This window comes from Rhodnius prolixus, unplaced genomic scaffold (genome assembly GCF_049639745.1).
Source record: "Rhodnius prolixus isolate KJV_2025 unplaced genomic scaffold, Rpr scaffold_7, whole genome shotgun sequence".
Lineage (NCBI taxonomy): Eukaryota > Metazoa > Arthropoda > Insecta > Hemiptera > Reduviidae > Rhodnius > Rhodnius prolixus.
This window is the reverse complement of record NW_027411582.1, coordinates 18,009,672-18,033,387: the sequence shown is the minus strand read 5'-3', so window position 1 is coordinate 18,033,387 and position 23,716 is coordinate 18,009,672. Positions and strand designations below refer to the sequence as shown.

Below are 23,716 nucleotides of genomic sequence, written 5' to 3'. Positions count from 1 at the left end.
CTTCAAATTACTTGCATTCGTTTGGTACAAATGAGTACCTGGGATAAATAACAGATATTTATTTATTCAGTTTTTGGGTCTTGTTTACAAATTAACTATATGTTAAAAAGTGAGGAAAACCAACATTTTGGCATTTGCAACGTATATTTATTTTTAATGTTTCCAAATTTCAAAGAATAATTATAAGATAAACAAAAAAATGTAATCGCCCATTTTTTTTAAGAGGGACTTAACCTCTAACTACCAATTTACAAAGAATATACAGAAGTTTAGCAATAATCTACATAGGTTATAGACTTTTATAACTAAAATACGAGTAACTTATTGGCTCAAAAGTTAATTTACAGAATACTAAAGCTGGACGGGACCTGCGTCCCACGGCACCGCAGCCACAAGAAGCTTATTGTCCATTTGGATATTAGTAGACGAAACCTCCCCTTCTAAGGAGGCTGAGGACTTTCCCTACCAGTTCTTTTTGCACTACTGTCTCCTTTGGTCTCAAAGATCCAAAGGTTTCATAACGCAACCACTCGATAGCAACGCAATCGAACAGCAGGTGAGAGGCCGTTTCCTCCTCTTCCTGACAAAATCAGCACAACGGTTCCGAGCTAATAAGCCCCCACCTTGTACAGAAGCTTTCTAAAACTACCATATCCCTTGATCAGAGTAATCTGATTTCTACCCAAGCACAGAGTCACTTTGGTTCTTTGTTTACACAGCCAAGGCATCATAGTCTTGCCGTGTTTAATCCCAGGACACATCACCGAGTTCTTTTCATGCTCTCTCTCCAGATCCAGGTCACTGAAAACCGCACTGCATCCTTGGTGATCCCCAGGACTGGCTCCGGACCATTGAAAGGAGTGTTAGCTCCGATCCTGGCCAGTTGATCGACTGTTTCATTCCCCTTTAATCCTCACATGACCCGGCTCCTATTCCAGCCGAACTATATTGTGCGAAGCCAGTTGTTCCAGGGCCTTTTTACATTCCCAAACCTGGGAAGAGGTAGTTCTGAAGGAAGTAAGGGCCTTCGGTGAAAGTTCATTTAGTTTGCCTCAAGTTTGGTCCACTCCCTTACCCCATCTATTTATCTATTTAGTTGAACATAGGTGATACTTGAACCCAAACAGAAGTGCATATTATTCCTTGCATTCATATGTAAATGCAATTTTAAAGTTACCAAGTATAAAAAGAAAACACAGTTGAATCTTATCCGAAAGAAAAAAGGTAAATACAATTTCATTCAAAATTAAAAAAACATTCTTCGGCTTGGAAATTCCGTCTGCCGGAGGGTTAACGTAAATAAATAAAACAAAATAATCACTAAGTAACACAATTAGAATAGTTCATGATGGTTGATACATTTGGTTCAACGCACTGGTTGTTAAAGATGTTAAAAATTAATGAAATACATCTGTGTACTTCCATCTACTTACTTTTCTTTGACTTGCTCAATATCCAGTGGAGGAAGAATGCATTAGGATTAGTTAATGAGAGTAAATAAGTATGCTTTTCCTTCTGTATTTAGTTTCCCAGCTTTTCTTTTTAGCTTAAAGTGAAAAGTTCACGGTGGTAACTTTTCTATTCGTTTCTTCCACAGCAATGTAATTTTCAGCAATGTTTCTCTACACTATTGGATCCTAATCGTAAGTAGATTTTAACTTTCACACAATTTTAGCTTTTAAATAATTATGTTCTCATATACAGGGTGATCCATTTAAAAAGCACCAATCGCTAATAACTTTTTAGGAAAGCGAAATTTCGAAAAATCCCACGAAGTAAACTATATGTTTTTTTTTGTCTAGTTTTTAAATTTTCCACCCCCGATGATGTATCTTCATTTTTGGCGGAGTTACGGGCAAAAACATAATTGAGTTTTTATAAGGACTACAGGTTTTGACAATAATTATGAAAACTACAAAAAAAACTATAAAAAATGACGTTGACCCCGTTTCGATATCACTAATATTAGTCGAGATATTTAAGATTAAATTTACAATTTTATCTATTCGTGAACGGTTTTCGATATTAATTTTCCACCAGAAATACACGTTTTGGGAGGTCCTCTGACTGCAAAAAATGTTATTGGTGACGCAAAGAACAAAAGAAATAATAATTGAAGATTTTAAAACATAGTGTAATGTAATGGTTGTGGGTGAATCAGGGATAAATTTGTTTTATCATCAAATAAAAGCAATCATCACATCATTTTAATGTACCCCGTATGCAAGACTTCTTGACCTATGATTACGGTAAGAATATCTTGCCAGGGTCTAGTGGTCAAGAGCGTGGCTTTCTAAGTGGGAGATCCCCAGTTCGAATCCCGCGTATGCAGTCATTCTTATTACTTGAAGAATCATAATACTTTTTTTAATAAAGTGTACTTATATGCGGGATTCGAACTGGAGACCATCCACTTACAAAGCCCACGATCTGGATCACTAGACCAACATCCGCCCCTCCCTGGCACCGTAATCATAGGACAAGAAGTCTTGCATACGGGATACATTATCATGATGTTATGGCTGCTTTCATTTGATGATAAAACAAATTTATTCTGATTCACCCATAACCATTACATTACACTACATTTTTTTTAAATAATTCTTATTATTTTTGTTCTTTGAGTCTCAAATAATATTTTTTGCAGTCAGAGCACCTCCCAAAACGTGTATTTCTGGTGGAAAATTAATATCGAAAACCGTTCACGAATAGATAAAAATGTAACTTTGATCTTAAATATCTCGACTAATATTAGGGATATCGAAAAGAGATCAACGCCAATTTTCACAATTTTTTATGTAGTTTTCATAATCATTGTCAAAACCAGTGGTCCTTATGTAACCCCGATACAGCATCGGGGTGAAAAATTTGAAAACTAAACCAAAAAAAACATATAGTTTACTTCATGGGTTTTTTTCGAAATTCCGCTTTCCTAAAAAAGTTGTTAGCGATTGGTGCGTTTTAAATGGATCACCCTGTATAATAACGGTAAAAACTCCAATTCTTAAAAATTTGAGAGAACCATCTTGTGAAAGAGAATAAAAAATAATAATGAAAAATGAAAAAAATAAAATAAAAATAAACTATGCCAGAGGTTAGAAGAGTCAATATGAAATTCTGCCTAGAGGGTCGTTGAACGCGTCCAACCATGGCATTACATTGTACAGATTGGATAAATAAACTTTTGCATATATATATATAAGTTGGTACATGCAGCTGTAGTAGCAGCCACAACGAACGGAAGTGTAGACCTGCCAACAGGTATTATTGATAAAAAAAAAATTGTTAGACGTAAAAGTCTTCTCACCCTTCAAATTGCAAAACATCCAAATGAGATTTGCAGAAAGATATAACAGGCAGAGGAGATCATTTTGATATTGTGACTACTTTTATCTTGCTTTCTAGAAATTGAAAAGATAAATTTTATTTTTCTCTTATTGAATAACATCCTTAATTGACGTGCTTTAAGGTCTTATCTGTCTTTTAAAATATTTACTTTCTTTTTAAATTTTATTTAAACGTTATAATGAAGCCATATTTCAGTCTAAATCCATTTTTTTGTGTTTTAAAAAATAATTTTTAATTTTAAACTATACAATTTTAGATGTTCATCAATTTTAATATCCTTGGGCCGATGGTAATTATCATTTTGATTTTTTTTATTATTGTTTGAGCCATTTTGGTGATCTCTGATTAGGCAAGTCATGACAGCTGTTCCGTGACATTCCTTGCCATTTTAGAATACGACATACAAGCCATGAAACTGACAGAGGCCTTGAACTTAATCATGTTAATACCCTGAAATTCTTCGGACTTGTGTTAAGCTAGATAGATACTGAAAACATCATCACAAGTTGTGCATAAAAGTTGGGCAGTTTTTATTTAATATTTAGAGTAGTGATGTAGAATCTAAGTTAAGAAGGTGGTTATCAAATTATAAAAACAGTTTGTAAGGATAACTAGCAAATGTTAATGACAGTAATGGATTGTACGGAGGGTTAATTAAAAAAATAAATAAATAATGGAACTAGACCTATTGGCAATGGTGAACTCATGAGGTAATGAGGTATTTGTGCGTAAGAGGACTTGAAATTCATATACTGAAAGGTGTGTATCGAAGCTGCTTGATTTCCTTGAAGCCTCTGTAAAGCCTAGAGTCCTGGAGAATTTGGAGATTACATATCCTAACTTAACCCACACTATGAGTGCGTTCCACTAAGCGCTCACAACGATCAAAATGTACCTTCAGCCGTTCCACTTGGCGACCGCGGTCGTTGTGGTCGTGGTGAAAACGTCTCTAATGACGTCATTATTTTCGCTCATGCAAGGCTCACATCGCCCCACCTTAATAGCTGGATCGAAGTGGGCGTTCAGAAATTTGGCGCAATTTTTTAAAAGCAAAGATGGCGACCGAAAAAATTATATCAGATAAATGAAAGTATTATCTCTTGCTAATAATTGAATGTGTTTCTCGAAAGTCTAAAAAAAATAATAAAATGAAAAATTACTTATCCCTTTACATACTAAATCACTGAATAACGATCAATTACACTTTGATAGCTAATAATACGTGGCCTAAGTTTTCGCTTTTCACCATTGCGATTTTGTAAAATTGCATTCCACTCTTCATCGGAACTAGATGAAGAACTTTCTAAAGCATTATTAATAGATATCCAACTGTTGCCACAAAAGACATTTTAATTTTATTTAAACGTAAATTTTATAAATACTCCACTAAAATGTAATATAAAAAATTGAATTATATATATATTCTTTTAATATAAGTCAACTTTACCAATAATTAATAAAGTTTATTATAACTGCTTATAAACGGGGTTAAAATTAAAAAACAACCTCTTCAAGCTTCTGACTTATTTTCGAGGTCGCCATTTGTTATGTTTACACAAACGGTTAAAACGCCCATAGACCATTCCACTTGGGTTTTCGATTAAAGTGGAACGGGCAAAACCGCGGTCGTGAGCGTGATCGTTGTGAGCGCTTAGTGGAACGTACCCTAATTTTACCCTGTGCCAGAAATAGTAGGATCACATCGATTGCTCTAGTAACGCTCAGATGGAAACACTAAGATAAAACGTTATCTATCATATTTCTATCTAAAAAAAAACTTACAAAAGAAACTTGCATAAATAAAGTGAATTACGGGGACTCCCTTAACCAGTTAATTGAGCAGCATTGAGCTGCACAACAAAGCCAATTTAACTGCGATCTGTCGGCTAAAAGCCAAACTATAACTAAACAAACTCTAACTCAAATAGAACTTCTTCTGAATCAAGAAAATGCACTCAATTTCTGCTCAGTGTACTACAAAAAAAATTAGCAGGCATGCGAGGCGCCAGGTAAATTGTAAAGAGTAAGTGATTATGAAATGTAAAGATGTATTTGAGATAGCAACAAACTTATATATCACACGCAATCAAATATTTCAATGCTAATAAAAAAAAAAAATGTATATATATATATAGGGATAACAATCCATAAATTGGAAGGCTTGATCCAGAAAATAGAAGCTATTTAGACAGTAATTCATAAAAAGTCATTAATTGTTTCTAAGTATTGGAATAGAAGCTTCTTTCTGATTTAATGAATTTTTTAATGTGCAATGCCGGAATGTAGCAGGCTAAGGGTGCGTTCCACTTGGCGACCACAACGACCACGACCACGACCGCGATTTTGGCCGTTCCACTTGCTTGTGGGCGTTGCGATTGAAAACCCAAGTGGAACGGACTGTGGGCGTTTTAAGCGTTCATGTAAACATTACATATGGCGGCCTCGAAGATAAGTTAGAATAAACTTTATTAATTATTGGTAAAGTTGGCTTATATTAAAAGAATATATATAATTCAATTTTTTATATTACATTTTAGTGGAGTATTTATAAAATTTACGTTTAAATAAAATTAAAATGTCTTTTGTGGCAACAGTTGGATATTTATTAATAATGCTTTAGAAAGTTCTTTATCTAGTTCCGATTAGAGTGGAATGTAATTTTACAAAATCGCAATGATAAAAAGCGAAAACTTAGGCCACGTATTATTAGCTATCAGAGTAATTGATCTTTATTCAAATGAAGAATTTAAAAGTTATTTCAGGTAAATGATTTTGTTATTCAGTGATTTAGTGTGTAAAGGGATAAGTAATTATTTATTTATTTATTTTTTGTAGACTTTCGAGAAACACATTCTATTATTTACATGAAATAATACTTTCATTTACATGAGATAATTTTTTCGGTCGCCATATTTTGTTTTAAAAATTGTGCCAACTCTGAACGCCCACTTCGACCCAGCTTTTAAGGTGGGGCGTTGTGGTCGTTGTGTGGGCGAAAATAATGACGTCATTAGTGACGTTTTCGCCACGACCACAACGACCGCGGTCGCCAAGTGGAACGCCTGAAAGTATGTTTTGGTCGTTGTGGTCGCCAAGTGGAACGCACCCTAAGTAGGCCAAAAAACTCGATATTTTGGTAATACGTACCGCTATAATATTGTTATTGTTCGTATTAATCAGTTCCATTATTGTTCTCTTAACAAAATTTTCTATGAGTTTCTAATCCTCATGATGTTTGTTAAGTTTATTATCAACCATTAAATACATATTACGCTATACAACAACATTACTTTTCAATTATCACTTCAATTCAATTTCTTTGTGTTTAATTTATTCTGATATTATTAATTTATTCAATAATGTATATTTATTATGAATAGCATTTATTTGAACGCTACTTGCGCTGTGGAAGTTTATAACTTTATCGAAATGATAAAACTTTGAACTAATTCCCAATATAATATTGCAATATAACGATAATGATTATTTAAATATGGAAACAGTGGGTTTGAATAAAAGATATACAAAGAAAATTCCCAACTTGAAAAAAAACAAAACAGAGTTGAATGAAAATAGGAAAGGAAAGAATCTAGAGCTTAAAGAAAAAGAAGGAAATCCGAGTGCACTTATCACCAGATTTTCTTTTAGACGCTGTAAAATCTTGTTTGGTTTCTTTACTTTACCAAATTTATTGGATGTATATAAGAAGGGACTTTTTGCATTATACCTTTTCTAATCGACTGGGCTGTGTTTACAATAAAATACTTGAATCAATCTTTTTCATTTTATTTAACAGCAGATAAAATTTAAAAAAAAAAAACAAAACAGAGTTGAATGAAAATAGGAAAGGAAAGAATCTAGAGCTTAAAGAAAAAGAAGGAAATCCGAGTGCACTTATCACCAGATTTTCTTTTAGACGCTGTAAAATCTTGTTTGGTTTCTTTACTTTACCAAATTTATTGGATGTATATAAGAAGGGACTTTTTGCATTATACCTTTTCTAATCGACTGGGCTGTGTTTACAATAAAATACTTGAATCAATCTTTTTCATTTTATTTAACAGCAGATAAAATAAAAAAAGCTACGCTACTGCTTATTTGTCTCTTAATTCTTCTACTAAAGTCTGAATTTGGAAAACTGCAATTTATAAATAACAACTCTAAATCTTAGTACAGACAAAACGGGGATTTTGTTCTATTTATCTGTGATACAGGTTTTCACAAACCGGACCATTTCGGCAATACATTCATTAATAATATCGTATAGAATGTATGAAAACAAAAACATGTAGGGTGAAGGGACCAGTAATTGACTGCTTAAGAAAAAATTCGAGTTTAAGATAGAATAACTTCCGTTATTTTGGCTCCAGGTGTAGGTTATAAAATTGTACCGCTCCAGTAGGATGTATTTTATTTTATTAATATTTTAAAAGCAGTAAATTCGATCTTTATGTCAACCAAAAATGATTTTTTTTGGAAGTATGTCAATGAACCAGTAATTGACATACCGAATTTTCGGTGGAACCAGTGTTTGACATGGGGTGGGACCAGTAATTGACATACAAATACATTCATGAAACGACATAAGGTATGCATTCAAAATCACTTTTAGATCTAAATAAATCACTTAAATCACCTAAATCACTTTTTCAATTGGATTTATAACAAAAATTAGTCTTATTCATAATTAATTACAATCAGTTTTTAAATAGGCAAACCTAAATAATCTAATATTTTTTCAACCTTACAACCTTTATGCAGCTTTTGACGATCAACCCTTACACAACTGTACTACCGGTAACATCACAAAGTCACCAACTCTCCACGTATGTTTGATTTCGCACCTGGTACTTCTCTTGAGGGAGCTTCATTTTTCCTCTGGCCGTTTTCTTTGATGGAATTCTATGGTTCAGCCATTTCCTCCCTTTCTTCTTTGGCATGTGGCTAGGACCCAAAACTGAGGGAGAATGATAGATTTTCCAACTCCGATAAGTGGGCGTCGTTTTTATCAATCACGTAGGCCTCGGAAGCTGTTCGGCGATCACGATTATTCCAGTTTGTTGTTCATAGATTGTTGTTCTCTACAGAATAATCATTCTGCATGCCCTCTTGAAATAAGGCGTACATTTGCTAATTCATTAATTTAAACATATTTTGTTGGAAGTTTTACTATTTATTTTATGTTGCCGATTTTTATCAATGATTTTATTTTACAATATATTGAATTTTTAATTATAATAAAATTTACCAACCTATCTTATCATTTTCCCAGGAAGTCAATCACTGGTCTCAAACAAAAAAGCTGTAGGACTAGTAATTGACATACATGTCAATTACTGGGCAGATTGCCGTTTCAAGGACCAGTGATTGACAGCCCCATTTTAATCCTCAATGCTTCTTATAATTAAAAAAAAAACTACATAAATGAAATCTACAAGTAATACTAATTATAACAGAACATTGATAACCACACGAATATATGAACAAATAAACGAAAAATAAGAAAAAAGAAAAATTATTTTCTTATCAATCCTCCTTAGCAACGGCTTGTTTTTTCCTTGATTTTGAACTTTTAACACAAATAACCTTCCACTGATACCAAGGAACCTTGAAATAATTAATATTTTTCTGGAACTGCTGCCCAAAGGCTTCTCAATAACGAAATTGAAAGAATCACCACTAAAAACGGCTCATATCCCTTATAATACCAGTTTATTTCTGGTATGTCAATTACTGGTGCCCAGTCAATTACTGGTCCCTTCACCCTAAACATTATTTTCTAATAAAACATTTATAATAATAATATCGTGTAATGAGGGAAGGGATTAGCTATGAGGTTAGCATACTGGACTCCCACGCGGAGGTCCCGGGTTCGAATCCAACAGCTGACCCTTAGATTTTCTCTTCCTAGGAGCTTCTTACAGCTCACTGTCCGGTGATGGACAGTTTTGTCTGTAACGAGAGAACACTGTCCGGAGGCCGGCAGTGCACTGAAAAAAGCTCCGGGCGCCAATAACCTTAGATGTTGACGCGCCTTAAATCATTAAAAAAAAAAAAAAATATCGTGTAATGTATATTATGTAATTTTTCACATATCTATCAGGATGAAAGTGCTCATTATGGAATACAAATAAACAAAGTACCTGTACTGATACAATGGGCATATTAATCACGTATACAAATACTATATAGGTGAAAGAACTTTGGAATAAATGAAATTAAATTTAACAAAACTATATTTTTATAGAATATAGATAATCTACATTAGTACGTAATAAAAAGAAAGAAAGAAATATGTTTTATAATAAAGGTTTCGTACTAAATATTTTAATTAATCTCTTTAAACTGAAAAAAATATCTGTTTCAACGGATAAGTTGTTTACATGTTTTGAGAGATCTAAGAATAAAAGAATTGAAAGAGTGAAATTTGGTGGAGAACTATCTGTTATCTTTTCATTATTGGAAGATGGTTAAAAAGTAGGAACGATAATAGGTTTTGGTCTCACATATTGATCCATGGCAAATATAATAAATCAATAACATGTTCAACATTTTCTTCCTGTCGGAACTAGTTAATAAATTAAACGATGAACGTAATTTATTACATTCTATTTCCTAGCTTAAAGGAAATCTTAATGTAAAAGCTTTAAATTTAAGAACTTATTTTGAACATTCTCCATCATATTACTGTATTTTATTTAAGTAACAAGACAGTGTTAACTCAAGCTGACATCGGACTAGAAAATAATATAAAGATTTTAAGGCACAAATATTTGTAAAGACTGGAATATTTTCAATAAGAGATCCTAAAATTTTGCAGATTTTTAGCTATTATATTAGAGATATTATTAAAAAAAAATGTTTCTTGATTATTGATTACCAGAATTACGAATACTGTTTGTTCTATTTAATTCAAATTGATTTAAGAAACAACTGTGCTGAATCGTAGAAATTGTTTTCAAAATGGCCAACACTAGTCATTTAGGGCGCGTTCCACTAAGCGACCACAACGAACAAAACATACCTTCAGGCGTTCCATTTGGCGACCGCGGCCGTTGAGCTTGTGGCGAAAACGTCACTAATGACGTCACTATTTTCGCTCACGCGAAGCCCACAACGCCTCACCTTAAGAGCTGGGTCGAAGTGGGCGTTTAGAGTTGGCGCAATTTTTAAAACAAAATATGGCGACCGATAAAATTATCTCATGTAAATGAAAGTATTATTTCATGTAAATAATAAAATGTGTTTCTCGAAAGTCTACAAAAAATAAATAAATAGGTGTATTTTTTGGCAGACGATACAGTCTCTTAATGTATAGCCTCTGTACTTTCTCCAATCTTTCCGAGTACTGGGCACCCCAAATTTTGACAACCGTACGTAAGGACAGCTCTTGTTACCGAGTTAAATATACCCCATTTTTTGCAGGAATCGGTACATACTCATTCGTAATTAGGCCAGCCCAAACACTGTTCAATCCCAACACAGCCTGCTTTGCCCTTCATCCCAATGTGACTTCAATTTCAAAGGTGTTACTTTTATACCAAGATATTTGTATTCCTTGACTACTTCAATAGGTTCTCCCTTGAATTTCCAGTTTTCTAGTCTTCCCAACTTCCCACCACCCGCTCTGAAGACTAAAATCTTGGATTTGGCCAAATTAAGAACCAGGTTCCAGTTTTCCAGGTAAACTTCCAACTGGTTTATCATTTGCTGAAGTACTCTTGGATCGTCGGCTATTAGCACTATGTCGTCCGCGTAGAGAAGCAGCTTTAAATTGTAATCTTTTAACCATATCCCTCCTCTAAGAGCTTTTTTTAAATCATTTATAAATATGGAGAAAAGTAATGGACTTAAGTTACACCCCTGTTTAACTCCACAATATGTTTGGAATGGAAGTGAAATGCCCTTACAACCCCATATTGCTGACTTGGTATCCCTGTACAAACTCTGGATTGCGCGAACCATCGTAGTTGAGATCCCGCACTGATACAACTTGTAAAAGAGTGCTTCTCTATTCACAGAGTCAAAAGCAGACTTCAAGTCTACAAAGAAGCAAAAAATTTTCTTTCTTCCTTGGTACCATTTCAGCTGGATAGAATTAATTAGAATGAAAATATTATCCAGAGCGGAGAAACCGTGCCTGAACCCCGCCTGCTCTTCGCAAAGAATATTGTTTTGCGTCATCCACCGGCTCAATCTTTCACCCAATAAAGCTGTGTATAACTTTTGCACTGTATTTAAAAACGATATTCCCTTATAGTTTAAAACGTCATTTAAATTCCCTTTTTATGAAGAGGAAAGATAACCGCATCATTAAATTTTTCCGGCACCTTACCTTCCGCGAAATATTTATTAAATAATTTTAATGTAAGTCCCAAGAAACACGTAGGAGCATACTTATAATATTCGAACGGGATTCCGTCGATACCGGGCGCCTTATTTGAGCCTGCCTTATTTATTACGTGCATCAACTCGTTATAATGAAAGGGACAGTCAAGCTGCGCAACCTCTATCCACGGTTCAGCGTACGAAATGAAACAGAAATCTATTAAAGGGTTATACAACTGTTGGAAATGGGCTCGCCACTAAAAAATACACCTAATTATGTTCTCTACTTAGAAACAGGTGCAAGCCCATTACATGTTTTTACCTTCTCAATATTTTTGAGATTCATTAAAAAGATTTTGGATTTGGATGGTAATCGTTTAATTAAACATTTGGCACTGGAAATAATTAGAAAACAAATTTTGTGGTCTAAAGATTTGGCCAATTGGCTTCAAAAGTTGGAATGTGATGTTAATTTAGATTTCCAGTCTCCTGACAGGTTTGGTGCTGAAATTAACAAGATTATTAATACTTTAAATCAGTACTATATTAACTGTAACATTTCCAAAGCTCTTAATAATACGTACCATAAAATTTATAGCAAGTTATCTTTTAAAGTAAATTCCACTTATATTGGTTTGGATGCCTACAGCGTGGGTCTAATTATGAAGATAAGAGGAGAGCTACTTGACCTAAACTATAAGCCATACATTCAAGGAAGGAACTACACATGCAGTATGTGCAATATGGGCGTCAATGAAGATTTATTTCACTTTCTTGGTCACTGTAGAATACTGAGTTTTATAAGAAAGAAATTCTTTGACAAGGTGACCTTAAAAGAAGGTGAAATGATTCTGCTGATGAATGGCTCTAATTGGCTGCCATTAATTGCCTATATTAAAGAATCTATGGCATTTAGAATGTTTCTAGTGGCGAATTTCAACTATTAAACAGTAATACCAACCCATGTCTCGGATGTAGTTTTGACTATTACTATTTTGATTATTATTAATATTATTGTTATTATTATTAACTAGTTCTTCCCTTTAGAGCCCGATTCCCATTCCTTAAATTAAAAAGATTTCTTTTTATTTAAAGTATTACAAGTTTTGAAAAAGTTTTTTCTTTAAAATGATAGCCACAATTTCCTGACAGACGATTGTACTCATGCCAGTATTCATACGATTCAAATGTGTAATTTTTATTTATTTTGTATGTAAATATGATAATAAAGTATGTTTTCTATCTATCTATCTATCTATCTATCTAAATAAATAAATAAATAAATAATTACTTATTCCTTTACACACTAATTCACTGAATAACACAAAATCATTTACCTGAAATAACTTTTAAATTCTTCATCTGAATAAAGATCAATTACTCTGATAGCTAATAATACGTGGCCTAAGTTTTCGCTTTTTATCATTGCGATTTTGTAAAATTGCATTCCACTCTTCATAGGAACTAGATAAAGAACTTTCTAAAGCATTATTAATAGATATCCAACTGTTGCCACAAAAGACATTTTAATTTTATTTAAACGTAAATTTTATAAATACTCCACTAAAATGTAATATAAAAAATTGAATTATATATATTCTTTTAATATAAGTCAACTTTACCAATAATTAATAAAGTTTATTATAACTGCATATAAACGGAGTTAAAATTAAAAAATAACCTCTTCAAGCTTCTGACTTATTTTCGAGGTCGCCATTTGTAATGTTTACATGAACGGTTAAAACGCCCCATAGTCCGTTCCACTTGGATTTTCGATTGTAACGCTCACAAGCAAGTGGAACGGGCAAAATCGCGGTCGTGAGCGTGGTCGTTGTGATCGCTTAGTGGAAATATAAATATTATTAATTGTACCTTTGGTTATACGTTTTTTGAGTAACATGAACAAAAACCTACATAAACATTTCAATAAGTATGAGTCACGTTTCAAATAACCTATTTATTCAATTTAAGAATTTATAATTATCTTATTTTGTGTTATAAAAAAGAACTATTACAAAAATGGAGTTTGGGGAGAAATCTTCGAAATTCATACTCTTCTCTTTGCCTCAGAAAAAAATATACACAGCTGATGGATGCCAGAACAAGTTTTCACTACAACAACGTTTGAATATTAAAAAATACTTTCTTGCCATTGCCAAACATCAATCAACTTGTCATTTAACGCCTGACAAATTATCAACCAGAAATACAGCTGGTCTTCTTCAATATATTGATGTAAATGAGAAAGAGAAAAAAATAAACAATTTCAGTACGAGATATTTCTCAAGCAAATACATTCATGCAATAAAGACAAATTTGACAGATAAGTAATTTTTTTATTCGCACATGTAGATAGGATATATTCTTTTCAACCTGTTCACTACGTATTGAATACAAATATATGATGTATTACAGATACTTACCGAGCTTTGGGGGAGGTAAAAAAAAGAAGCTTTCACTAGTCGTAAGTTGGATTGAGTAGACTGGTGTCAGTAATACAAGTATGAGATAGATCAGTGGCTTGAAGGAATGGTTAGAACCCAGTGTGGTGGGTATGTGAATGGGTTATAAAAGTCGTCCATCATATAGCCTTGCACTCAAATACCAAGAGAGTACTTGTAAGTCCTTTAGTACATCAATATCTAGAAACTTATCTCTTTATTCATTTCTCCTATATTTCTGAATCAAGTAGGAGAATTTTTCTACTAGATTTTCAATATGCATTTTATATTATACATATTCTTATCTAGTCTGTAGCTAAAATGCACACCATTTTTTTTTAATATACGATCATGAATTTTGCTTGCCTAGTACTTTGCAGCAGTAAGTTGTTCAGTAATTTGCTTACCATATGTTCCATTTTGACTAAGAATATCCCGTTTTGTCCTGGTTATTTGATAAAAATGTAATGTACACACGCTGAAAGCTAAAAACAAAATTTGATAATACATATTACAGATCACATTAATGAGGTAGATTGGTTCAACTGTAAAACATATATTCCACTATAAAGTCATTTGTGAACCAAGTCATACTAACTTGAATTAAAACAAAAAAAGTTATTGTTAAGATACAATACATGTTATAAGATCAATACATGTTATGTCCAGTTATTAGTATTCTATTATTATATTATATAACATTATTAAATTCTATTTCCGAGCATGAAATATTAACTTAAAAGCTTAACTTGTATTTTATTTTAAGTTACAGACAGTGTTGAGAACTCAAACTGAGATCAGACTAGAGAAAAATATATAAATTTTAGGGCATACAATATTTGTTAAGACTTATTATATAATCTTTTTATAATACAATACAAATTTATACAGATTTATACAATACAAATAATTCAAAGAAATTGTTAACATCTGGCTTTATTTAGCAAATTTTGTATATCAGTGCCAAAGAAATCTAAGTTAAAATGATTGGCTGCCCGCATCATACGAAAGATTGGGGAGCAAAAAAACGTAATTATGTTTGCAGTACGGTACATTGAACGGAGAAGAATGTCGTGTAGTATGGGATGAGATATTAAAAGAAATTAGAGAAAGAAGGTAAGGACCAGTCTATTTGAGAGCGGAGAAGTTTGCAGAGGTAAGAGAGAGATCATAATAAATTCTTCTGGTGGTAAGTGGAGGAATATTGAGAGTGAACTGTAGATCGGAATAGATAAGGGTTTCTTTAGGGGATTTTCAAACGGCTAGCCAACCATCGAAAAAACTGAACAGCCTCAAATAGAAGCCACATGTTCCTTTGCAAAACGGACTCCTAATTACTGAACCACATTCAAGGTGGGGGTCTTACAAGGGATTTATTTAATATGACATAAGAATGGCTGCCAGAGAAATTTCTCGTGTTCCTAAATACAAATCCAAGCGTTTGTAGAGATTTGCTTTTGATCTTATTCATGTGCTTCATAAAATCCAATTTGCAGTTGAACGTGATGCCCAAATCCTTTACTGATGATTCCCTAACCAGCAAAGAACCGTTTAGCATATAGTCATAAGACTTGAGTATTTCTAGAAAGATATCCTAAAATTTTACAGATTTTTTGCTACTATAATAGAGATAACATTAAAATATATATATATATATTTCATGATTATGGATTACCTGAATCAGGAAAACTGTTTCTTCTGTTCAATTCAAATTGATTTAAAAAATAGAAAAAGACCTATAATTTTCTAATTAGAATTAGAACGGAATTATATTTAGAGAAAGTCGATTGAATGTTCAATCTAGGTCTTTTATATTTCAAATAGTTATAAAAATACGAAAAATGTCTCTTTTTTATAAATTTAAATGTTATTATTACGAGGGTCGTTTGAAAAGTCCGTGCAAAGTCAGAGAGATAGCACCACTGGCGCGTATCGAGGTTATGTTTAGTTAGTAGCAACTCTTGGAAGAACACACACCAAGTTTCAGCCAGATCGGTCTATTTCTTTGTGTTTGGCATTCGTTTGAATCGAGGAAGTCGAGTGATTTTCAAGAAATGGACGAAAAAGAATTTCGTGTGTTGATTAAACACTACTTTATGAAAGGCAAAACGCCTCAGGAGACTAAAAAGAAGCTTGATAAACATTATGGTGACTCTGCACCTTCGATTAGAACAGTTTATAAGTGGTTTCAAAATTTTCGGAGTGGCCATATGGACGCACAAGTGACGCTGAACGTTCTGGACGCCCTGTTGAGATTACTACTCCAGAAATCATTGATAAAATCCATGATATGGTGATGGATGACATAAGAGTGAAGGTGCGTGAGATTGCTAGTGCTGTGGGCATCTCGAATGAACTGGTACATAATATTTTGCATCAACATTTGGACATGACAAAGCTATCCGCAAGATGGGTGCCGCGATTGCTCACGCTTGGCCAAAAACGAAATCGTGTGAAGTGTTGCAAGGACGGTTTGCAGCTGTTCCAGAAGAATCCGCAGGACTTTAAGCGTCGTTTCGTCACCGTGGATGAAACATGGTTACATCACTACACTCCTGAGACCAAAGAACAATCTAAACAATGGGTTACCAAGGGGGAATCTGCGCCAAAAAAGGCGAAGACCGTTCCTTCGACCGGAAAGATTATGGCGACTGTCTTTTGGGATTCGCAAGGAATAATCCTCATCGACTATCTGGAAAAGGGTAAAACTATTACAGGTGCATATTATTCATCGTTATTGGACCGTTTGAAAACCGAGCTGCAAGAAAAACGCCCACGATTGGCCCACAAAAAAGTCCTTTTCCATCACGACAACGCACCAGCTCACACCTCAGCAGTTGTGGTCGCAAAATTAATGGAAACAGGGTTCCAACTCGTTTCACATCCCCCCTATTCTCCAGACTTGGCTCCCTCGGACTACTATTTGTTCCCCAATATGAAGAAATGGCTGGCGGGAAAAAGATTTTATTCAAACGAGGAAGTGATTGCAGAAACGAATGGCTATTTTTCAGACTTGGACAAATCCTATTATTCGGAAGGGATCAACAAACTAGAGCAGCGTTGGACGAAGTGTATAAGCCTAAAAGGAGACTATGTTGAAAAATAAAAAAGGTTTACCCCAAAAAATTAAGTAGTTTTTATTTTTGCACGGATTTTTCAAACGACTCTCGTACATTGCTCTCTGAATCCAACTACACTATAATCATTTTTATAAAAATCGACGTGTATGTCCTTTGTCACTAGAAGTCTTGGTTACTAAATTACAATAATTCCTCAGCTATTTTTAATTAAAATATTTTTTGTTTTTGTTGTTAAAACAATAATATTATTACTGAAAATTACAAAAATGACAACAGAAAGAAAAGGTCACAATATTTTAGACAATGTCCCCTTTTTAAGATGGCGACCCTTCTTATTCTGCTTATTATTATTACTAGACGTTCTTACTCCAATATCCCTATTGTAGTGAGTAAGATTGCAGAAAGAATATTAAAGTTAAAAAGAAAGTAGAAAAAGTACAAAAAGGAAAAATATAGAATGAGAAAAAAGAAGTCATCTTAAATCATGGAAAAAGTTAGGAAAATGAAACAGACAATAAAAAAACTATCTCAGAAAGATTAAGAAAATTCTTTTGATGTAGTACCCTAGATTTTTAATAAGAAGATAATTTTAACCATGACAAGAGATATGCTACATTATTACCAATAATTTATTATTATTAATATTATTTTAATTGAAGCATTTGAGGATTGTCAGAGAGAAAATAAAATTTTTTTTTTTTGGTGAATTGCCGAACAAAGACGAGGTTTATTTGCTGTCGTTATATTAAAAAAAAATAAAGATACAAATTGGCGAGGAATCGGTCCAAATAAAAAACAAACAACTCGTCTTTTTGCCAACATTTCGACCAATATATTGCCTTCTTCAGAGCGAGGCTACAGAAAGCTGAATTGGTTTTTCTAAAAAGTTATTCTTAGTATTAATGGTGGATTATCCACAACTTTATTTATAAATTTTTTACATTGTCTATTTATTTACTAACCATCTCTCCAGCAAAGTTTTTTTTTTTGGAGAAATCTTCTATTTTTATTAATTATTTTATATTATTTTTATTTATTAATTTATTTGTCTTTAAGGCCTGAGCCTTTTACAAACGGAGTGTCAATAAACAAATTTCAAACATAATATAAGCCAAGAGTGGTAGGCTATTGTAAAAATATCACTAAAATGGGAATATTCAAGAGATTGCCTGTCCAACTGGAGCAAATTAGTTTCAAGTTTTGTCACAATCTCTCCAGCAGTACATTGAGATCTGACGCTTCAAAACTCAAATGATCAAACTTGATAATAAAAGTAAAATAAAAAACAATATCATTAATGAAATTAAAATAAACAAACAAAAAAGTACTAAAAATAGTATAATAATATTTATAGATGTTGTCTAAAGGAAACAAAAAATATATAACCTGTTTAAAACACAAAAACAAAACTTTAACAACTGAAATTATTCGTTTAGTAAAAAAGACCTTAACTTTAATACATTAAACGCGTAATTATAAACAACGAGTAATTTTACTTTCTCGCTACTATACATTAATTCTAATAAATCTCTTTGTATATCAGAGGGCATATTACTATTGAAATAATGAATCCTTATTGAGGCATATAGAGGACAAACAACAAACAGATGCAAGAAATCCTCCTCAACGTGCATATCACAAACTGTGCACAACAATTTACAATTTATGATATGAATGGATATCTGTAAAGATATTTTGATAAAATATTTATAGTAGGAGTTCGCATCTGAGCAAACAATCTAGTTACCTTAAAGGGTTGTCTAATATTAATATACTCTTGTGGTACTCCAGCCAAGATTGGTAGGCTATTATAAAAATATCACTAAAATGGGAATATTCAAGAGATTGCCTGTCCAACTGGAGCAAATTAGTTTGAAGTTTTGTCACAATCTCTCCAGCAGTACATTGAGATCTGACGCTTCAAAACTCAAAAACAAAACTCTCAACTAAAGAAATCAGTTATATTTCACAGGAGCAGTACTCAACTCCAAAAGTCTAAAAAAAAAAAAAAAAAAAAAAAAAAAAAAAAAAAAAAAAAAAAACAGATACGCGGCAATCTTGTGCTTTCCATAGATAATAATATTTTTAATCCAACCGACAGTAATGCAAATCTTAACAATTTGCAACAAAACATGAGTTATACCTAGGGTTACCAAACCAGTCCAGATTTTAAGCACTTGTCCCAGCGTCCCAGCAGGTTGTTAAATGTGTCCCGGTTTTTAAAGGTTAAAAAAAAAGATTTAATATTTGTTAAATATAAAGAAATCGTTTGCTCGAGTATAACGTTGGTGCCTTATTATTTTGTAAAACTAATCTAAATTTGAAATGTAGTAAATTTTATGATTTAATTAGAAATGACGAAAACTTTCTAAAAAAAGTACAATCTTCTGAGAAATTCTCTTGTACAAGTAAATAATTTACGTATATTACTAATATTAATATGTAAGTGCATTTTATTATATTTTTATATTTAATACCTACATTTTTTGTGATTTTTTACGATTGTTTAGTTTCGTGACACTCAATAATATTAATAATTTGTAATAGCAAAATATTCATAAAAGTGTAAGTTATACTTTATTAACAATGAAAAAATCTAACAAATTAAACTATTTATTTATTTTTACCTGACTGTCCCGGTTTGGCGTAAGAAATATATGGTAACCCTAGTTATACCGAATTCAGTTCTAATAGTATAATCGGGAGTGTTTCGAGATAAGTGGAACATATTTTTATTAGTTAAAATGAATTCAACTACATTGTAAACAGTCCAATATATTGCAAAACACAATCTAACAAATAAATATCAATTCATTTAGGTGAGTATTGATTCATTTTTGGTTTTACTAATCTACTTTTTGATGTCTTTGTTTTTTATTGGTAAAGAAAAGGCATAAAATTGATAAATTTATACAAAAATTTCATCACGTAAAGCTAACAAGAAAAGAAAATCATGTTAAACATTCTAAAAAAAAAGAAAAGAAGTCATAAGATAAAACTCAGAGATGGTGAATGTATAAGCAAAACTGCCATCTGTTGAAAATCCTATAGAATTCAACAACGTCTTTTACAAGCAGACCAAGTATTTCTCATAGGTTTCATTTATATGGTAATGAACATTATTACGAAGAACTGAAACTCTCCCATGCATTGGTGAAGATTCTTGACTCACATTCTGTTTTTGTTTCTTTCTTATTCTCATTTTCGTTATACATTTACTCTTTTTTGTTGCTGCTGTTGTTTTTTTTGTTATTCGTAGAATTCTCAATTTTGCGTGTCTTTTACTACGGTTATTGAGTGAACAAACGTTGACAAGAAAAGTAAGAAAAGAAATAAAACCTGTAAGATAGTATTACAAAGAAAAGAAGAAGAAGTCACTTCAATATAGTAGCAGGCACCAAATACGGCAAGACTGTATACAGCAGTGCCAGCAAGAATATAAAAATAAAGTTGATGACAGGTAGGTAACATTGAGGTTACAGAGCCATCACATCTCCTAGCAAATAACTTGTTTTTAGCCTCTGACCAAACCAACACTTGCAATAATAAGGTAAAGCATAAAGTTAAATTAAAACTGTAATTTTTTTTTATTTAATTGTCATCTTTATTGTAATCTTGTGCTAATTGCTAAACAAAAACATTAAAATTTATAAATTACCACGTAACTATTAATTATGTTTGATACAGCTTGAAACCCTTGTGGTTCTCTTAATAATTTTATTAAAAAATTTGAAATCTTCAAAAAAACTAAATCTCACGCCATGAAAATGAAGTGAGGAAACTTTTAAACAATCTAAAACAAACGTTGATCGATTTGTTTTTACAGAAAATTTAAATTTAGTAATTCATGAATTATAATAACGTAGTGGATTGTTATGGGTGGAATTACAGCAAGAATTATATTCTATTTCCTACTTCGAGTGGTAAAAACGTAGGAAACTAAAGTTATTATGGAATATAAGATTGGAGACAAAGTAGAAAGCAAAAGTTGTTCGCTGGAAGATTTGGGATTGAAATACATTTGATTTGGATTGAAATACATTTGATTTGGATTGAAATACATTTGATTTGGATTGAAATACATTTGATTTGAATTGAAATACATTTGATTTGGATTGAAATAAATTTGATTTGGATAGAAATACATTTGATTTGGATAGAAATACATTTGATTTGGATTGAATAGTTCAAAGCAGTGAATTAAAATATTCCAAAATTTAATCATTAAGTAATATTTAAAGAGTTGAATATCAAAAACTTTGTCACAAACTAGAACAGCTTAAGAGTTAATAGTTAAAGTAAATCAATGATGCGTTTAATTAGACGGACATTTCTGTAATTACCTATCATGTCTCATGGACAAGGCGTCAGCAAAAATAATTCATTATTGAACTTATTTTCAGGGTATTCACGGAGATAAATGGATCGACGCTTTAAGGAGACAACAGGCGAAACACAGTACATACAGAGACAATATACAACTTCATAGATACAGTAACCAAAAAGAAAAAAACAGTATACATGATTCTTTGTATTCTTACACTTGCAATTGAATACCAATTTTATTAGCATTCTACAAAGAGTAACTTATTCTCGCATTCACTGCCCATTTCTTGTAGTAACATCCTATTATAGAAGTAATGCTAAACCACCAAATCATTGAAGTTAGTGTGGATTCAACTTTAAAAATAAAGAAAAAATATTAAAAAGATCAAAGATCCAACGGCATCGTATTTAAAACTTTATGCAAGAGTATTCCTTATTCACTATTATTGGAAATATATCTTGATATCTTAGAATTTTATCTCATTTTATTTTTGCCTTTACCTAACTTTCAAACAGAAAAAAAAGGGATGGTAACCAAAAGAAATAAAATAGAAAACAAGTAGATGATGGTTCTTAAAAGTAAATCAAAAGAACATGAATGTTAGCCAACTCGTGTATCGATTTGGAACGTGTTTGAGAAGTCAAACTTCCTTGGTTTCCGTTTCTTTTTTTTTGCTTCTCTAACTTTATATAACTTTTTCAGATCATGAAGAAAAGTTGTAGCGAGGAACTAGTGCAAACGATAGGAAAGGATATTTTGTGCATAGTGTAGGTTACATACTTGTAAATCATTTTAGAATTTTATCAAAATAAAGTCTGTTTTTTTTTTCAAGGCTGTGTACAATAAATATTAAACTTTTTTTTAAATTTTTTAATATAAATAAGTTGAATCGCCATCAACAATCTTGTAAAGCGCTCTATCATTCTTTACAAACTAACTGATTGGCAACTGTGAACCTGGCAACAGAAATCTATCGCTTTGTATCTTCATTAATAGCCATTTTCAGAAAATTCTAAGTAACTATTTGAGTTTTGTAATAAATTTATTTATCATCAATTGCTATATAATTTAAAAAAAGAAATTATTTTTGTAAATTACATAAAACAAAAAAATGTATTTACATTCTAAATTTATTTTGTAGACAACAACTTTATTTTATTAATTTAGTCTTAAATAAACCTTTAATTCACCTTTTTTTGAATACCTAACTTCAAAAAGAAGGGTATTATTATTTATTTAACTTTTTTAGCTCTAGTTATCCGTTGGGCTAACAAGCTAAAAAATTAAAAATTCAATAAAAAAAAAGAAAAATAGTACAGGCAGCGACATCTAGCAAAATAAAGTTAAACTAAATCTATATTTAGTTCTTTGAATGCTCGTTAGAGCGTGTGCGCATGTCAATTTTCTAGTTTTCTTGTAGCACAAATTTATCTCTGGTACATTTATTTACTAGTATTTCAAGCATCTATCTTGGATTTCATTATAATTAACCATCTACTGTTTAATTCTTTTATATCTAACGGAGATGTATAAGAGAAAAATAATTGTTCTAAATATTGAGAACTTTTAATTTTAAAATTAATTAATATACTGAAGATTACAATGCCATTAAATGATCAGTCTTAGCTAGTCTTATGTTTGGTTGTTTTTATTTATTATGATTTTTTCTTTTTTAATTTCACCTATTTGAGTATTAGTTTTGTGTACTCAATTTTAACTATTCGACGGAAAATAACTTCAGCCAAGTGTGATTTATATTTCTCCCATAACTCTGTAGGAGATGAAGGAGAGCAGGCGGTCAATATGATTGTAAACAATGCACGAATTTGATTTGGATGTGGATTTTTCCCTTCTTTCTAAATCTCTACAAACAGAACCAACCGACCTAATGTGTATAATATACGCTAGGCATTAAAGAACAACGTTAGATACAGAAATGAAAGAAATTCCAGCCGAACTATTAAAGATTTTCTACTTTTTTCTTTTTTATGAAACTCTACATCCAAAACCTGCCGACATAATGGGTATATTAGGCGCTTGGCTTTAAAGTACAATGTTAGAAAACAATATAGAGGTAATTCCAGAGGTATTAATGAAGATTTTGTATTTTCCCTTTTTTCTAAACCTCTGCTTCCGAAACTAGCCTACCTAGTGTGTATAATATACGCTTGGCATTAAAGTACAATGTTAGA

General features: G+C 32.0%; 2 long non-coding RNA genes across 2 annotated transcripts in view; both read left to right on the top strand.

The window, feature by feature from the left end:
* The window catches only part of LOC141447101 (uncharacterized), a 32,380-nt gene extending 16,303 nt beyond the window's left edge, over window positions 1-16,077 (top strand). The window contains exons 2-3 of the long non-coding RNA XR_012454142.1: window positions 13,747-14,294; window positions 14,884-16,077. This is a non-coding gene — a long non-coding RNA (uncharacterized lncRNA). The remainder of the gene's footprint in view (window positions 1-13,746; window positions 14,295-14,883) is intronic.
* An 874-nt stretch (window positions 16,078-16,951) lies between these two features.
* LOC141447099 (uncharacterized) lies at window positions 16,952-21,996 on the top strand. Its single transcript, XR_012454139.1, has 2 exons — window positions 16,952-20,747; window positions 21,601-21,996. It is a non-coding gene; the product is annotated as an uncharacterized lncRNA (long non-coding RNA).
* Window positions 21,997-23,716: the final 1,720 nt, after the last annotated feature.